The 16,649-nt window shown below is 42.4% G+C and overlaps 2 long non-coding RNA genes across 5 annotated transcripts; both read right to left on the reverse strand.

Annotated features, from left to right (window-relative positions):
• Positions 1-1,145: 1,145 nt before the first annotated feature.
• LOC120745026 lies at positions 1,146-5,784 on the reverse strand. 4 transcript variants are annotated; one of them, XR_005698539.1, is made up of 7 exons: positions 4,652-5,073; positions 4,475-4,565; positions 4,132-4,259; positions 3,624-3,717; positions 3,110-3,486; positions 3,007-3,035; positions 1,146-1,420 (listed from the first exon to the last, which is right to left on the reverse strand). It is a non-coding gene; the product is annotated as an uncharacterized LOC120745026 (long non-coding RNA). The 4 variants fall into 4 exon arrangements; XR_005698537.1 differs by lacking the exons at positions 1,146-1,420; positions 4,652-5,073 and adding an exon at positions 5,666-5,784 and having other exon boundaries at positions 2,858-3,035; XR_005698538.1 differs by lacking the exon at positions 1,146-1,420 and having other exon boundaries at positions 2,858-3,035; positions 3,624-3,714.
• A 3,306-nt stretch (positions 5,785-9,090) lies between these two features.
• LOC120745029 lies at positions 9,091-15,583 on the reverse strand. Its single transcript, XR_005698541.1, has 3 exons — positions 14,475-15,583; positions 9,906-9,950; positions 9,091-9,723 (listed from the first exon to the last, which is right to left on the reverse strand). It is a non-coding gene; the product is annotated as an uncharacterized LOC120745029 (long non-coding RNA).
• Between the last annotated feature and the right edge of the window lie 1,066 nt (positions 15,584-16,649).

Genomic DNA, 16,649 nt, shown 5'->3' on the forward strand with positions numbered 1-16,649 from the left:
ACAATCCACTCCTAAGTTCAGAACACAAAGAGGCCTTTATTACTCTACACACAGTGTCTCTACAATAGTTCTATATTCTACAATAACACATTTCTAAACTCTAAATCAGCTAAATATTCTACACATGCGTGAAATGCAAGTGGATTCGACCGTTTGCTCTTTGAAACATCCCGGCAAAATGTCCATTTTTAAAATGGACTGATAATGAGGTGGAGTTGTTGCTGCGAGTAACACAAAAGCACAAAGTTGCAAAAGCGAGTGAGAATTAAAGAATTTGAAGAAAAGCTATCTGGAGCATGTACAGACTGCCCAAGAAATGAGCCACCCTGCAGAGCTGCTACTGGCCAGGGCCAACGGCTGACAGTTACTCATGTGCAGGACATCAAGTCTTCATTTGAGCTTTTCATCCCAGATTCCATCCAGAAAATTATTCTGGATTGCAGTAATCTAGAAGGAAGGTGTGCTTTTGGAGAGAGGTGGAAGGAGATGGAACAAATTCATCTAAGAACCCCAAAGGCCTACTTTGGGGTTCTTATCCTTGCAGGAGTTTTCAGGTCCGAAGGGGAATCCACAGAATCCCTGTGGGATGCAGAAACCGGCAAGAACCTTTCCGTGCATCAATGTCTCTGGAAAACTTCCACATAATTTCCAGGATTATCCGTTTTGATAACCGAGACGACAGACCAGCTCGACGGCAGAGAGACAAGCTAGCTGCCATCAGGACAGTGTGGGATAAGTGTGTGCACCACCTCCCCCTGTTTTACAACCCTGGGCCTAATGTCACCATTGATGAGCAGCTGATCCCATTTAGTTGTGAAACATATTGCTTCACGTGTAAATGTGTTGTGTCTTTCCACTCACTCCACTTGATTATAACTGATTTATTTTTTTTATAACATTTTATTAAAAAAAAAAAAAAAAACGAGAAGCACATTAATTCATAAATGTGATCTAACAAAGGGAAAGGGAAAAAATTAACCATCTTTGCTGTTCATATGGCTTGTAATTGGGATGAAGTAAACATCTGTTGAGTAATTTAACATAAAATTGTTTGATAGTGTTAATTTGGAAAGCCAAAACTCTAGCGGGTCCACCAGACCCATGAACACTGGCTCAGTAACAAAAATATGAACACCACACAAGGGTTAAATCTGTTGGACCCATAAACAATATTCAAAAATTGTCTTTCCATTAAATGCAAATTCTTTTTTTTCAACAGCTTGAACTATGTTATTTTAAAATTGACAGTAGAGCAGAAGTCACTGCATCATTTCATCATCAACACGAACCTGAAAAAAGCTGTCTGATATATAGATAAAATAATAACAAACAAACAAACATACAGATATCACTAAACAAAACACCTTATCTTGGTTTTCTAGGTGTTGCTGATGGTGACATAGGAAACTTCAGGAACCACCTAAACAATGAAGAGAAAAACATGCTGACTCCTCAGTAATATCCATCCACTTATCCTTTTCAGGGTCGCGGGGGGTGCTGGAGCCTATCCCAGCTGTCATAAGGCGAGAGGCGGGGTACACACTGGACAGGTCGCCAGTCTGTCGCAGGGCCAACACACAGAGACAGACAACCATTCACACTCACATTCACTCCTGCATTCACACCTATGGGCAATTTAGATTTTTCAATTGACCTATACCTTTAGACGTGCTTGTATGAATGGGTGAATGAGGCATGTTGTTTACAGTGCTTTGACTACTCTGGGAGAGTAGAAAATTGCTATATAAGAATCAGTCCATTTACCAATAAAAAAAACCCACTGCAAAACACACAAAACAAAATAGAAATAAGAAAAATGGTAACAGACATAGGGAAAAAAAACGTAAATAGGAAAAACGAAAACAGAAATAGGAAAAAACAGATTTCCAAAAGCAAAGGGAAGTGTTTCTGGGGAGACAATAACCCGACGGACCAGTTGCAGGAACCCAAAACATGCTAGGTGTGCTTTATCATGACTCATATAATACTGATGATGGATTTTTAGGCTAATAGTTAGGCTAACACATATACCACTCATCTTTTCTTTCCTCACAAAACCGATAAATCCTCCACTTCTTTTAAGTGTCTCCCAGTGCAATTCTTAGCATATTTTGGTTCCTGCAACTGGTCCGTCAGGTTATTGTCTCCCCAGAAACACTTTGTGCTTTTGCAAATCTTTTTTTTTCCTATTTCCGTTGTCGTTTTTCCTCTTTTCGTTGTGTTTTGTGTGCTTTTGCAGCATTTTTCTTATTGCTGGTGTTTTCTTAAGTTGCAGTGGCCTCTCAGGGCCACCGTACAACTGAGTTCCTAGTCTCCACGATGGCCTAATCTCCTCATGTGTATTTAAAGCCCCAGTTTGCTTCTGTTCTTTGTTATGTTCTATGTTCCTTAGAGGCTAGTTTGTGAGTTCCAGGTTTTTAGTGTTGCCTGAATTATTTTGTGTTTTGCATTTTGGCTTGCTAAGGTCAGCAATAAAGCTGCTTTTTGAGTTTAACATGGATTTGAGTTCTGCACTTGGATCCTACTTTGCCAACAGTTATCCTTGAAAATATGTCTCACTGTAATGCAACATAAACAACTCTTCATTCATCACTTTAATTTCTCAGAAATGATGTCTCAAGATATTGCATTTGTGTTTTGACCTCTTACTTCAGGTTTTACGATTCATGGTGTGGTCTACTGATTTTATTTTTGGCCTAACTTTCTTATCTTTTGGATGCTTTTTCAGTTAGTGTCATGCATTTACAATTTTTTAGAGAATAAGAAGAAGTGTTTTTAACTCTGGGTGTAGTGGGAGATCTCACCGAGTTCTAATTGGTTTGAGTCTCCGCAGGGTTTGAACTCAGTCCCCGAAAAACAGACAATAGTGCGGCTACATCTAGTGGAAAACCATTTCTATGAAGGCAGTTTAGTTCTTGTTAACACTCCCTCAAAGATGAGCGGTTTATTTAATTGTCTTTTTAGTGGCAGATATAGGAATATTTAATTATATGTTTCAAAACTCACAGGATTTTCATTCTTCTGCATTTTGTTTCCTGGAAAGACAAAAACAGTCAACTCTAACATTCATAGAACAACTTACAAATGTTGTATCTGTAAATGTTCTCACCTTTCATTCTTTTCCTTATGATGAGACACACAGCTGTTATCAGCAGTGCGACCAAACCAATAGCTCCATCGATGTACCACGAAATAGCTGCGATAAAGCAGACAAAACAAATTTGAAACATTTTTGCATGTTAATGTTTGAAAAACTTTTCACACCATTTAACAGCCATGATACTCAAGTGAACAATGTTTCCTGCCAAAACCACACCATCATATCAAATGTTACATCTTATGTTTCCTATAGGATAGGTAAGTGATTTTCTGTCATCAAAATGTAAATAATATTCATTAGGAAAAAAGATGTAAACTAAAGTATGAACTCTCCTTTTGTGCTGCTTTCAGTTTTTCTCGCTGGTTCCTTTGTTGTGTTTGCTTCAGCTGAATAAATGACAAAACCAAACCAAAAAGTGTGTCATTATTTCACAAGTTGTTAATGAAAAAAAAAAGATCTTAAAAATTTAAAATCTATCAAACTAATATTTGAGGTCATCTTAAACAGTTGATCGTGAGCTCACCTGTTTCCTCACCTGAGGGCTGAGGGCTGAAGGTAAATGGCTGCACTCTTCCTGTGTGTATCAGTCACCTCACACTTCACTGTGTTGTATCCTGCTGAGTAAATAGGGTAATACTTTATAACAGAGAGAGAACATTTCACCTCAATAATCAATCTGTCTGGTTTAGTTGTGGCCTTTTCACCGATCTGTCAAAGTTTGATCAGCTGTGCTGTTAGTTTCTTGAAATAAAAAAACATTTAGTACCATCACAGTTATTCTGGTCATCACATTTAGACGAGGCTGAATGACGTCACCAACAATCTTCATTGAAGAAAACCAATAAAAAACATTAGAATACAGCACTTTTTACAATAAGAGTGAAAATCAATTTAGAAACAACTTTATAAACATGCTTCCCTAAAACAGCAGATCATGCTCAGCTGTCTTATTCATGTTATTGGTAAGTGATTGTAATAATATTGATACGATTATTATTTCACTGCTATAAAAATGTTTCCTGTATTCTTACCTACAATCTGAATCATCAGCATCAGACATAAAAACATTTGAATCCATCTGAATTCATCCATTCTGCTTCTCTGTCTCACTTCGTTCTTGTTCTCAGTCTCAACTGTCACAGTCTCTGAACTGATGACCCTTGATGAATACATTTAAATATTAGACAAAGATGACACAAATAAACACAAAATGCAATTCCTAAATGAAGTTGTTTATTATTAAGAGGGAAAAAAACTATATGGCCCTGTGTTAGACCAAGTTAAATGTGCGACAGTGTCAAAGTGCTATATACAAGGGTGCAGGGATCAGGTCTCCAGGGAATCTGCAGGGAAAAGCAGGGGGAACACACTCACTCTCCTTCTGTCTCTCTTGGCGTCTCACCAGTCTCTCACTCCTCTCTCGTACCGGGAATTTCTGTAAGGAACAAGGGCAGGTCCAGGGTGTCTGTACACAGGGAAACGACGTGTTAGCACAAGATTCAAAATCCAAGAGAACTAGATTACTAGTGTCCTAGCCAGGACTTCACTAACATGAGTCAAGCAACAATCCAGCAAAGAGCAGTCTAACTTCTTCCCGTAAGTAGAGGCCGGTTAATGAGACGCAGGTGTTCACCATCTCCCAGGTATGCAGGCCAAAGGCGGGAGTCCACAATGGCCTCCGCCCAGGCGATAGAGGGAGAGAAAAGGAGAGAAAAACAATACCAAAGCCCACTTGTAGCAGAATATTTCTCAGGCAGACGGTGACACTATAGTTTTTAAACATAACAAAAATCAGACGACGACTGGTTTGATTTAACTGTGGTGATGTTTAGATTGCTCGAGTTGAAAAACGTGTTGCCGTCCAGTTTGTGTGAAGTCAGCATTACAAAGAAAATGCAACAACCTATTAACAAAAAGTCCTAATATTTACTGTGATAGTTGACCTGCTGCACTCTTGGTCTTAAAGCAATTAGTGTTGTTTTAAGCATTAGAAAATGAGAAACAGTAATGTTAAATATATATGCATCACAATGGAGTGGACTTTGAGAGATAATTTTATCTACTCTGCAGCATAAGCTGAAAAACCAAGGCAGGATCCATGAAGCTGAAACACGTCAGCAGAAGGAGGAAAAGGTGGTGAGGCAGGAAAAAGAGACTAAGAAGGTACCTCAGACCACCAGGGTGGAGAGAGACTCATGGTTGAATTATGAGGTACAGTAAGCCTGAAAAGACAGGAGTGCTTCAGCTCACTGTGTCGTTGTCAAAGAATGACAAAGAAAGAATCTAGTTGTCGTTCTGCAGAGGCAGCCCTCTCCGCCCATCCCAACCTTGCAGAAAAAGCTGGCAAATCTTGCGCCATCTAGGCCCTCCTCTGTTTTTAGCCAGCGCTCGTCTAGAACTCTGACTAACTCACTGCAAATTTTTTCACATTTTGCCCTGTATGACAACTCTATAAATAAAAAAAAATTGCATTGCATTCACAGAATTGCTCAGTGTCAGCACCAAACCACCCACCACCCAATGAAATTCCCAGCCAGCAGGGTAAGATTTGTGCAAATTATAAACCTTTATTTTCCCGATCCCTGCCCCGCCTTCAGTCCCCTGTTGTGCTTCAGATGATCAACAGGAAGTGTTCAGAGTGCTGTCAGCCTTACGTTGGTGTCTGAGGAAAGAGCGGTGACAACTGGAGGTTCAAATGGGTTGCACAGATTCACACGAGACCCACTACAATCTGGTAAACAGGTATTGCAGTCAGGCACCACTGAACAGCAGGGTAATGTGTGCAGGCATAAGATGCCAGAACAACAGGGATTTCTATCTTTTGTGCCAGGCTTAGAATCAGTCATTTAGATTCATTTGCTGCTATGTTGAATTTAACCCAGTTAACCCCCAGATGTGGTGAGGCAAAGACACGATACTAACTCTGGGCTGTTAACGTGTGATCTTAATTTGATATTCGTAGTGAAGAATGTATTCAGTACAATGTTTTACAAGACATTTATTCATCTGTGCTTGTATTCAAGTTTACAGCAAATCATCTGAGAAATGCCTTTGAACTGGTGCCTGTTTCTGGGCTTTTCTTTTGACACAAACTGCTCACAAAGAAGGACGAATGCTTTAGGGAACAAAAGCTTTGGAATGTATTCTGCAAGTACAGGTCAAACGTAATAGCCTCATTGTTTTATAGCAATGCTGAATTAACTTATGTCACTGCAGGACAGTGCAGCCAGTGGGGCTAATTGTTATAGTCACTGTGCACGACAAGAAAGCATTTGACATGGTGAACTGCTGCCACGGTTTTAGAGAGACGTCTGTTTGTAATTAGAAGTAGTTGTTCTGTTTAATTTGGGGTTTTTCTCCTTTGCTTCTGCGTAGAAGACGACCAATCTGCACATCGAGAAGCTGTCCTGTCTTCAGCTAGGAGTCCTTCTCCAGCTGCTGCACATGCTAACAGGCAAAACATCAGGGAGTAATACAAGCTTTTAATGCTTATGTGAACCACAGGCGTGCTTATAATGAGACTGTAAAAGCAAAATCTTTCTTGATTTAATTTTCATTGCACAAATAATAACAAATAATAACAGATTCAGGAATGTATTCAAGGAAGAGACTGGCAAAGAAAGAGTGGGATAGTCAGGGAGCTGAAGGAAGGAGTACTAAAAGGCTAGGTGCACAGCAAAGAGAGAGGTGTCACTGGCACAGGAAAAGGCTTGTAGTGAGTTGTATGTGAGGCTGGACACTAAGGAGAAAATGATTTTTAATGAATGGCAAGGCACATAAATTGTCCTGGAAGAGAGTAACCAAGTATAGAGATGGAAATGTGCTAATGTGAAGAATGTGCGTTGAGAAGAGAGAAGGAGTACTTTGGATGAAAATTGAATTAGAGAAGGAAGCGAGGCAACTCTGAAGAGGATGGAGACGGGAGGCATAGAGAGGGTAGGAGTGAAGGCTATGATAAGGTGCGAAGAGAGTAACTGTGGTGCTGGATTTGTGGATGTAGTGAAGGTGGACATGCAGGGGGTTGGTGTGACTGAGGAGGATGCTAGAAATAGAGAGATGGAGGCGGATGATCCACTGTAGCGACCTCTAAAGGGAGCAGCCGAAAGAAGAAGAAGCACAAATAATTCTAATCATGCTTTTCTTTTATTCTCAGTACTAAGCTATGTAAAGGAAGTCAAGGTTGTTTCCTCCTACAATCACTTTGTAGATGGTTTAGACTTGTTTAGATTGGTGCTCTGTCTCCCTTTATCCAAACTAAAACTTTGATGGGGTTTTTTTATCTTCACTAAACATTTTTTTGCTTTGTGTTTATTATTGTGCTACTGCAAGTATTTCATATATTAGTCAGTTGATTGTTACTGTAGGGCAGCTCTAGGACAATCCCTGATGTGATGTAGCTTGCTTTTATCCAGCAGATATGACATCTCATGAGGAGGTTCGAACCCTGTACCCTGACCTTCCCACTGACGCACAAAGTCTGGACATCCAGAAGCAGGCCCTTCTACGTGAACAACAGCACAACAGTTTCTATTTCTTTTAATATTAGAAGTCAGTTATTCATTAATGAACACAAATGGTGACTGAAGTTATTTAGACAGGACATTAAACAATAAACTTCCAATAAATTATGAACAATGTGTGACTGAATGTGTTCAGTGAAAGACTTTGAAAATATCGCAGCATAAAACCAGTGTAAAAGTACTCAGACTACTTTTGGGGGTATTTATTTGATGATGCAACCAGAAAATGTGCAGGTTGTGAGTTTAACATTTTCAACACTGGAGAAGAAGTACATGTACACAGACTAGCTAATGACAAACATTTTTTTTAAATTAACCTTTATTTAAACAGGTTGTTCATTTTTCTGAGCTTACCTGGTGTCTAGTTTCGGTGGCAGTAGCATAAGCAGAGAAGACCCAGACCTTACTCTCCCGAGCCAGCTCCTCCATTATTTGGGGGACACTGAGGCATTCTCTGCTGAGTGCTGTGATCTCCCCAACATGTCCTGGGTGTGTCCTGTCTGTCCTGGTGGGACATGCCTGGAACATCTCACCCAGGAGGCGCTCAAGAGGCACCCTTGTCAGATGCCTGAACCTCCTCAACTGGCTCGTTTAGATGTAGAGGAGTAGCAGTTAACTCGGAATGAGACAGACAGCACCTACTGCTGGGGTGGGCCTACAGGAGGGAGAGCTCATGTCGTCTCTTCAGGACACATCACTGGACCCCAAGAAGCTCTCCCCTGAGCTCCCTTTGGCTGCTGGGGTCGGCATACGTTCAACTTTAAAATCACTCTTGGTTCTTGGCTAGCTTTGTGTTAGCATCCTTTGTGTACTGATGCTTGCAAGAAGCTAAAGTTGCTTTGGCAGAATTTTCTTTCTCATATATGCACACATAAGGAGAGAGATGTTTTATAAGCTTTAGTCATCACCGTGCACTTTTCCTGATTCACACAAAATACAGCAATCTGGCACCTTCCCACAGGGTCTTGCACGAGTATTAAACATGTTCATTTGTGCTTTGGACTGTCACCAGATTTCTTCTAGAAGTTTCTTGCCAGTCAGCAACTATCTTGGCAACACCACTTGAGTTTGTGTGTTGCATGCTAACACCATTATCATATGTGTAATAATACTAAAGCTTCATCTTATGCACACACAAAAAACAAATATGGCTCCTTCGTGCAGGGTTTTCTGGTATGTTCATTTATGCTTCCCAATTAAAAAAAAAGGGAAAAAAAAGAAAAAGCAAACTTCTTGCTTCTCAGCCACTGCGGCCACATCCTCACTGTTTTTTAGACAGTTATATAAACATACTGTGAGTGAGTCATAAGCTTAAATACAATAGTTGAAGGAACAAAAACTTAATGTTTAAAAATACCAGTCAAATCTGATTAAAGTAAATAAATAATAAGTATACAATGTAGTTTTAAGACTTATCTCAATGTTTGGTAACATTAATGTTCTATGAACTCGTGAGTCCAGAAATCTGAATGTCATGAAAAGTATTTATTATTCGTGTATTATTATTTTACAATACAAGGTTGTTTTTCTCCTGATACTTCATGCAAACCACATTTCTCCAGGCCGGTCCTAATCAGCTTACTCAGTATCACTAGATCCAATGCTGCTCCTCCAGCACAGCACACAAAAGTAGGAGAGACCGGAGATGCCATGGCTTAGTTAGGAGACTGTTTGCTTCAAGGCCACTAGAAGGTGCTGCCATAAAACTACAATAAATGAATTGACCTTTTGACCTGCTCACACTCTTTTATGCAAAACCCTGCTGATGTTACACACACACACACATAAAAAGATTCTAGGTCTGACCAACCGTCTCCGCCGTGGGCAAAAAGATGACAGTCAATAAAATTCTAAAATTTTATTTATAAACACAATGAATAATAGTTAAAAGTCCAGTGTCCCATTTAGGTACAAAGTAAAAACACACAGTCCAAGGCCAGAGCCAGCTATGCCACAAAGCCAGTTGCACTCCACACGTTGTTCACTTCAACAGGGGTAGCAATTGTCCTCTGAGACCCACCACCCTGTAAGTAGAAAGCCAGTGATCACTCCATCCTCTGCAACTCAGCTGCCTTCAGGCTACAGCATATAATAGGCCCTATCCTGCACAGAGCGACAAAATAAGACAATTCACTATATAATTCACAGCCCATCCATCCCAAACATATCAGATCATTAGAGGTTTTGTCACATTACATACCTGCACTGAGAGACAAAATAAGACTAATGACGCTAAATTTAATTACGGGTCATGGACAGCCTTCATAAATGCTCATATTACTCACCCACACTGAATTCCAGCACAGGTTCATCTGGGTCCTGACTATTTCCTGCAAAATAACACAAACGTCATCAGAACATTAAGTCAGAGAAACAACATTTGGAGCTTTTGTACATGATAAATTATACTGCAGTAGTAAAACAAAGTCAAGCAGCAGTACATTTATTAAAATCACCTTCAGCTGTAATATTTAAACTGATTTAGTGTCAATTTAGATTATGTTTAGATTAAAATGAAACTAGTACCCTTGTAATGTCTTTTTAAATTAGAGGTAAATATTTGTATATTTTTTTACATAATATAATTATATTTACTGGATTTTCTCTCTATTGTAGTTTAGTATTATAGTTTTTACTTGTTTTTTATTGACTTGTCTTGTTTTTACAATGATTTGCTTTGACTGCAGCCTTTAAAGAAAAGACTATCTGTTCAGTAACTATCCATCAGACTGGGTCCATGTTACCAGCCAAATGGGTAATAATTAAAGTAAGTTTTGAATTACGTATATTTGGGTGTTTAGGTGACACTTTTGCAAAAAAAAAATATATAATTAGGTTTAAAAAAACTAAACATGTATGTATTTAAAAACAATAAGTGTGTTAGAATTACTACAGCAACAGGTTGTAGCTCACTGTACTGTTTTTGAGCACAACTTTGGTGCTTTTGCCTCATTTTTAAATCAGTGATCCCAGTAGGCGGCGGGCTGGGGTGGGTATTCTTATATCCCCTCGGCTTGCTGCCGGTACGTTGGGGTTTTTCCCGGTGGACGAGAGGGTTTGCTCCCTGCGCCTTAGGGTCGGGGAACGGGTCCTGACTGTCATCTGCGCTTATGCGCCGGGTGGCAGTTCGGAGTACCCAGCCTTCTTAGAGTCCCTGGGGGGGGTGCTGGAAGGTGCTCCACCTGGAGACTCTGTTGTCCTGCTGGGAGACTTCAATGCTCACGTGGGTAACGACAGCGAGACCTGGAGGGGCGTGATTGGGAGGAACGGCCTCCCTGATCTGAACCCGAGCGGTGCTTTGTTATTGGACTTCTGTGCTAATCACAGTTTGGCCATAACGAACACCCTGTTCGAACATAAGAGTGTTCATAAGTGCACGTGGCACCAGGATGCTCTAGGCCGTAGGTCGATGATCGATTTTGTAATCGTATCACCAGACCTGCGACCATATGTTCTGGACACTCGGGTAAAGAGAGGGGCTGAGCTGTCAACTGATCACCACCTGGTGGTGAGTTGGATCAGGTGGCGGGGGAGGACGCTGGACAGACCTGGTGCACCTAAACGCGTAGTGAGGGTGTGCTGGGAACGTCTAGCAGAGGCCCCAGTCCGCGAGATCTTCAACGCACACCTCCGGCAGAGCTTCAACAGCATTCCGAGGGAGACTGGGGACATTGAGTCCGAATGGACCATGTTCAGCGTCTCCATTGCCGAAGCTGCTGCATTGAGCTGCGGCCGCAAGGTGGTTGGTGCCTGCCGTGGTGGTAATCCCCGAACCAAATGGTGGACACCAGAGGTGAAGGGAGCCACCAGGCTGAAGAAGGAGGCCTATCGGGCTTGGTTAGCCTGTGGGACTCCGGAGGCAGCCGACAGGTATCGACAGGCCAAGCGGAATGCGGCTCGGGCAGTGGCTGAAGCAAAAACTCGGGTGTGGGAGGAGTTCGGAGAGGCCATGGAAAAAGACTTTCGGACTGCCTCGAAGAGATTCTGGCAAACCGTCAGGCGTCTCAGGAGGGGAAAGCGGTGCTCTACCTGCGCTGTGTATAGTGCTGGCGGAGCGCTGTTGACGTCGACTGAGAAAATTGTCGGGCGGTGGAAGGAATACTTCGAGGACCTCCTTAATCCCACTGACACGTCTTCCGAGGAGGAAGCAGAGTCTGGGGATGAGGGGTATGACCCGCCAATTTCCGGGGGCGAGGTCACTGAGGCAGTTAAACAACTCCTTGGTGGCAGAGCCCCTGGTGTTGATGAGGTCCGCCCCGAGTTCCTGAAGGCGCTGGACGTTGTAGGGCTGTCTTGGTTGACACGTCTCTGCAATGTTGCGTGGAGATCAGGGGCAGTGCCTGTGGACTGGCAGACCGGGGTGGTGGTCCCCATCTTTAAGAAGGGGGACCGGAGGGTGTGTTCCAACTACAGGGGGATCACACTCCTCAGCCTCCCTGGGAAAGTCTATGCCAGGGTGCTGGAGAGGAGAGTTCGTCCGCTAGTCGAACCTCGGATACAGGAGGAACAATGCGGTTTTCGTCCTGGTCGCGGAACACTGGACCAGCTCTTTATCCTCTCCAGGATACTTGAGGGTGCATGGGAGTTTGCCCAACCAGTCTACATGTGTTTTGTGGACCTGGAGAAGGCATTCGACCGTGTCCCTCGGGGTGTCCTGTGGGAGGTGTTGCGGGAGTATGGGGTGTCTGGCCCATTGCTACGGGCCATTCAATCCCTATACAACCGTTGCAAGAGCTTGGTTCGCATTGCCGGCAATAAGTCGGACTCGTTCCCGGTGGGTGATGGGCTCCGCCAGGGCTGCCCTTTGTCTCCGGTTCTGTTCATAATTTTTATGGACAGGATTTCTAGGCGCAGCCAAGTGGCGGAGGGCTTTCGCTTTGGTGGCCTCAGAATCTCATCTCTGATTTTTGCGGATGATGTGGTTCTGTTGGCTTCATCGGGTGAGGGCCTCCAGCTCGCACTGGAGCGGTTCGCAGCCGAGTGTGACGCAGCGGGAATGAGGATCAGCACCTCCAAATCTGAGGCCATGGTTCTCAGCCGGAAAAGGGTGGAGTGCCCACTCCGGGTCGGGGATGAGTTCCTGCCCCAAGTGGAGGAGTTCAAGTATCTCGGGGTCTTGTTCGCGAGTGATGGGAGAAGGGAGCCGGAGATCGACAGACGGATTGGGGCTGCGGCTGCAGTAATGCGGACGCTGCACCGGTCAGTCGTGGTGAAGAGGGAGCTGAGTGTAAAAGCGAAGCTCTCAATTTACCGGTCGATCTACGTCCCTACCCTCACCTATGGCCACGAGCTGTGGGTAGTGACCGAAAGAACGAGATCGCGGATACAAGCGGCGGAAATGAGCTTCCTCCGAAGGGTGGCTGGCCTCTCCCTTAGAGATAGGGTGAGAAGTTCGGCCATCCGGGAGGGGCTCAGAGTAGAGCAGCTGCTGCTCCACATCGAAAGGAGCCAGCTGAGGTGGTTCGGGCATCTGGTAAGGATGCCCCCTGGGCGCCTCCTGGGCGAGGTGTTCCAGGCATGTCCCACCGGGAGGAGGCCCCGGGGCAGACCCAGGACACGCTGGAGAGATTATATCTCTCGGCTGGCCTGGGAACGCCTTGGTATTCCCCCGGACAAGCTGGAGGAGGTGGCTGGGGAGAGGGAGGTCTGGACCTCTTTGCTTAGGCTGCTACCCCCGCGACCCGACCTCGGATAAGCGGATGAAGATGGATGGATGGATGGATGGATCCCAGTAGCACAGTCTAAGCAGAGACCTCAGTGCTTGGCAAACAATCAATAGAATCAATATAATTATTAAAAAGAAACAAAATAAATGCCAACCATATAAAAAACATAAACTTAAAGAAAAAACTAAACTTGATTTTATGTCTTTAGGCTATTGTTAACAGCAAGCATGAGGTTAGTGCATATGTATTATTATTGGAAAGATTACTGCAAAGAAAAAAAAAGTTGAACCAGGAAGGGGCGATATTGCTCTTCTTACAAAGAGTTACATGCAGGCTATTACTTACCGTGTCACTCACATTTATTTCACAAATTAGCTGAACCCACTTAATTCGATTTAATTGTATTTATGCAGAGCTGAATCACAACAACATTCTCCTCGAGGTGGTATAGATTGTAAGGTAGAAAGTCTACAATTAAAAAGAAAAAACCTCAATACAGTGGGAAGGAACAACTCACTTTTAACAGGAAGCACCCTCTGGCAGAACCACGGCCAGGGAGCAAACCATCAAACTACGAGGTCTTTAAAATAAGGGTTCCACAGTGTCACAGTTTTCTGCATATAGTCGATTAATAAATGTTGAGAAAACAACTAATCGATTCAAATTTTTTATTTGAACAAGTATCAAATTGATTTTCACAGAAGCGTTCAATGGAACAAATACATAAATGGTAAACTGACTGCTTTTTATATAGGGTTTTTGTATTTTGCTCGTGCATTAAAAAGCGCTTTATACAACATGCCTCATTCACCTATTCACCCAAACATTATTACAAGCACCTTTTCTACAATTAAGCTAAACATGCATAAAATGTTAGCAGTGGAGATTTGGCACCTGAAAGGACCCCCTTTGATCCACTCCTAGTTTGAGTCTATTTACATTTAAATACTGATACTTCAATTTTGCCTTGGTTTGAGCTCCATAAAGCAGGCAAACCAGAATTAATCACAGAAGGCGAAAAAACACTGAAACTACGTTTTAAGCTGCGAGCCAAACAACCAAAGGTAACCGTGTTTTGAAAAGAGCTATGAAGAGAAACAGACAGACTACTGTAATTTCTCAATAAAATGTCGCTTATTATCGCTCACTCTCAAGAACAAAAACGTGAGTAATTTTCCAGTAGCTCACCATATTTGGGATCTTCTAACATCCACACTTCATGTTTAAACGGTGGTGCGGAGGCGGTGTACCGTCGCAGGACGGATGTAGCATTCAGCGCGGTGTGCCTTTTTTTCAGTTGCTAAGCAACAGATTTGTCCCGCCCCTTTCGTTATGACGAGCCGGGCCAGTCCTTTGACTGGTGACGTTACAAAGAAACCGACCTTATATATAGACCTGGCTGTTCAGTTGAAACGCATTCATACAGCGGGACAGCAGCGCTTTAAACGTTCAAACACGGAGTTTAACACAAAACAACATTTTAGGCATAAAAAACAAAAAAGTGAAATGGCAAGCTCAAACTGTAACACAATGACAAATGATGAAACAGTTCAGACCAATCGGGATAATTCTACAGTAGATGCTTTGGTATCCCTCTTGAATAACTTGTTCAGTAGTTTTTCGAACAAGCAGTGGGAAGAGCTTACCTCAGGCTATCCGGATTGCTTCACCGCTAAGCGGCTTGCAGGTTTTGTAGAGGACGTAATGGACCTGTGTGAACAGTCAGTAGCAGTATCACCACTGAGGTCTTCCCAGAACTCCCCTGTACATGAAAACTGTTCTGTCCACACCACCACTGGCAAAACGTTTTTGTCACCTGTGAAATTTTTGGACGATTCTGCTGAGCAGGAGTTTGATACAGCACAGAATATAGATGCTAACAGCCAAGAAACAGCAAACACAGAAGAACGCTGTCAAAATGCTGACCAACACAGTGCTGCAAAAGCAGAAAACAATCCAATTCCAGATCCCCAGCAGCAGAAATCCTGTGTTGAACATGAAGCCAGCATCCCACCGTTAACAAACATAAGTCAAACGGAGTCATATAAAAAGATACAGAATCACAGATCTTCTGTAGACTGTGAGCCACCTGAAAACACCTTAGACTTTGAAAGATGGTTAGAGACATTAATTCAGGCTGTGCTTTCAAAGCTTGGTAAACTTTTAAAGTGCCCTCATTCTCACCAAAAACGTTTGTTGGATCTACTCTTGGACAAATTCAAGGGGATGGATTTGCATTTAGACCGAAAAGTGCAGAATTATTTTGACTGCATTGCTAATGTCATTTTCACTGATATTTGTGACCAATTATATAATTGGTCACAAATATCAGTGAAAATGGGGAGGAGTGGGGAGGAGGATTCAATGAATTTAATGGAACAACCAATATTTAATATCATAACTACTTCAGTATTCCAAGAACACCTGTTGGCAGTAACAATTATCGATAGACTGGAATCATATGAAAAGAAAGAAAGATGCAGACTTTCAGTGGAAATCTTTGTGGAAGGACTGATTTCCCGGGTTGCAAACAAATCAGGCACAGTCTTCAGCATTGAAAATGCTGAAGCTATCTCCAACCGGCTTACCATGAAAATCTGGACTGAAATCAGGGCAGAATACGACAAAATCCCCCCAGAGAAGTTCAAGAAACTCAGCGAGAGGGTTTTCAAATCCCTCTGTAAAAGATGGAAGCATGCAGCGGTTATTGTGACATTCTGGCAATTAAACGTCCAAGATCTTGATGAAAATATTGTTAAAACTTTCAAAAGAAAGATATTCCCAGAACCAAGTTGCATATCTAAGTGCTTCTCATCGGTGCGTGCATTTTTTGGGAGGTTTAAGGGAGGAAACAAAGTTTCCCCTTTATAGTGACATCGTGATATCAACAGCAAGATATTTTCTAAAACTCACTGGACACTTTAAATTAGCTAGTTTTACATTTAGATCAGATCAAGTCATTTTTGAAATCCCCAGGAATGGTCGCGGCAGATGGCCACCCCGCCCTGAGCCTGGTTCTGTCGAAGGTTTCTTCCTCTTAAAAGGGAGTTTTTCCTTCCCACTGTCGCCTCGTGCTTGCTCAGAGGGGTTTGTTCTTTTGGGGTTTTCTTTTTAATACTGTAAGTTGTTACCTTACAGTGTGAAGCACCTTGAAAACACCATTGTTTCCTTTGGTGCTATACAGATTGAAGTGACAACATAACTAAGCTGGGACTTTAATTTAACATCAATAAAATTATAAAAATATTACATCTTGATTTCTGCTTGTTTTCATTGTCTGTGACTTAATGAATACAAATGTGTAATTTAACAGATTTTTTCTTTATGTTAGTCTGACCGGTGATTCCACGTTGGCCTTAGGTG

Source organism: Simochromis diagramma, unplaced genomic scaffold (genome assembly GCF_900408965.1).
Source record: "Simochromis diagramma unplaced genomic scaffold, fSimDia1.1 OVJJ01000771.1, whole genome shotgun sequence".
NCBI lineage: Eukaryota > Metazoa > Chordata > Actinopteri > Cichliformes > Cichlidae > Simochromis > Simochromis diagramma.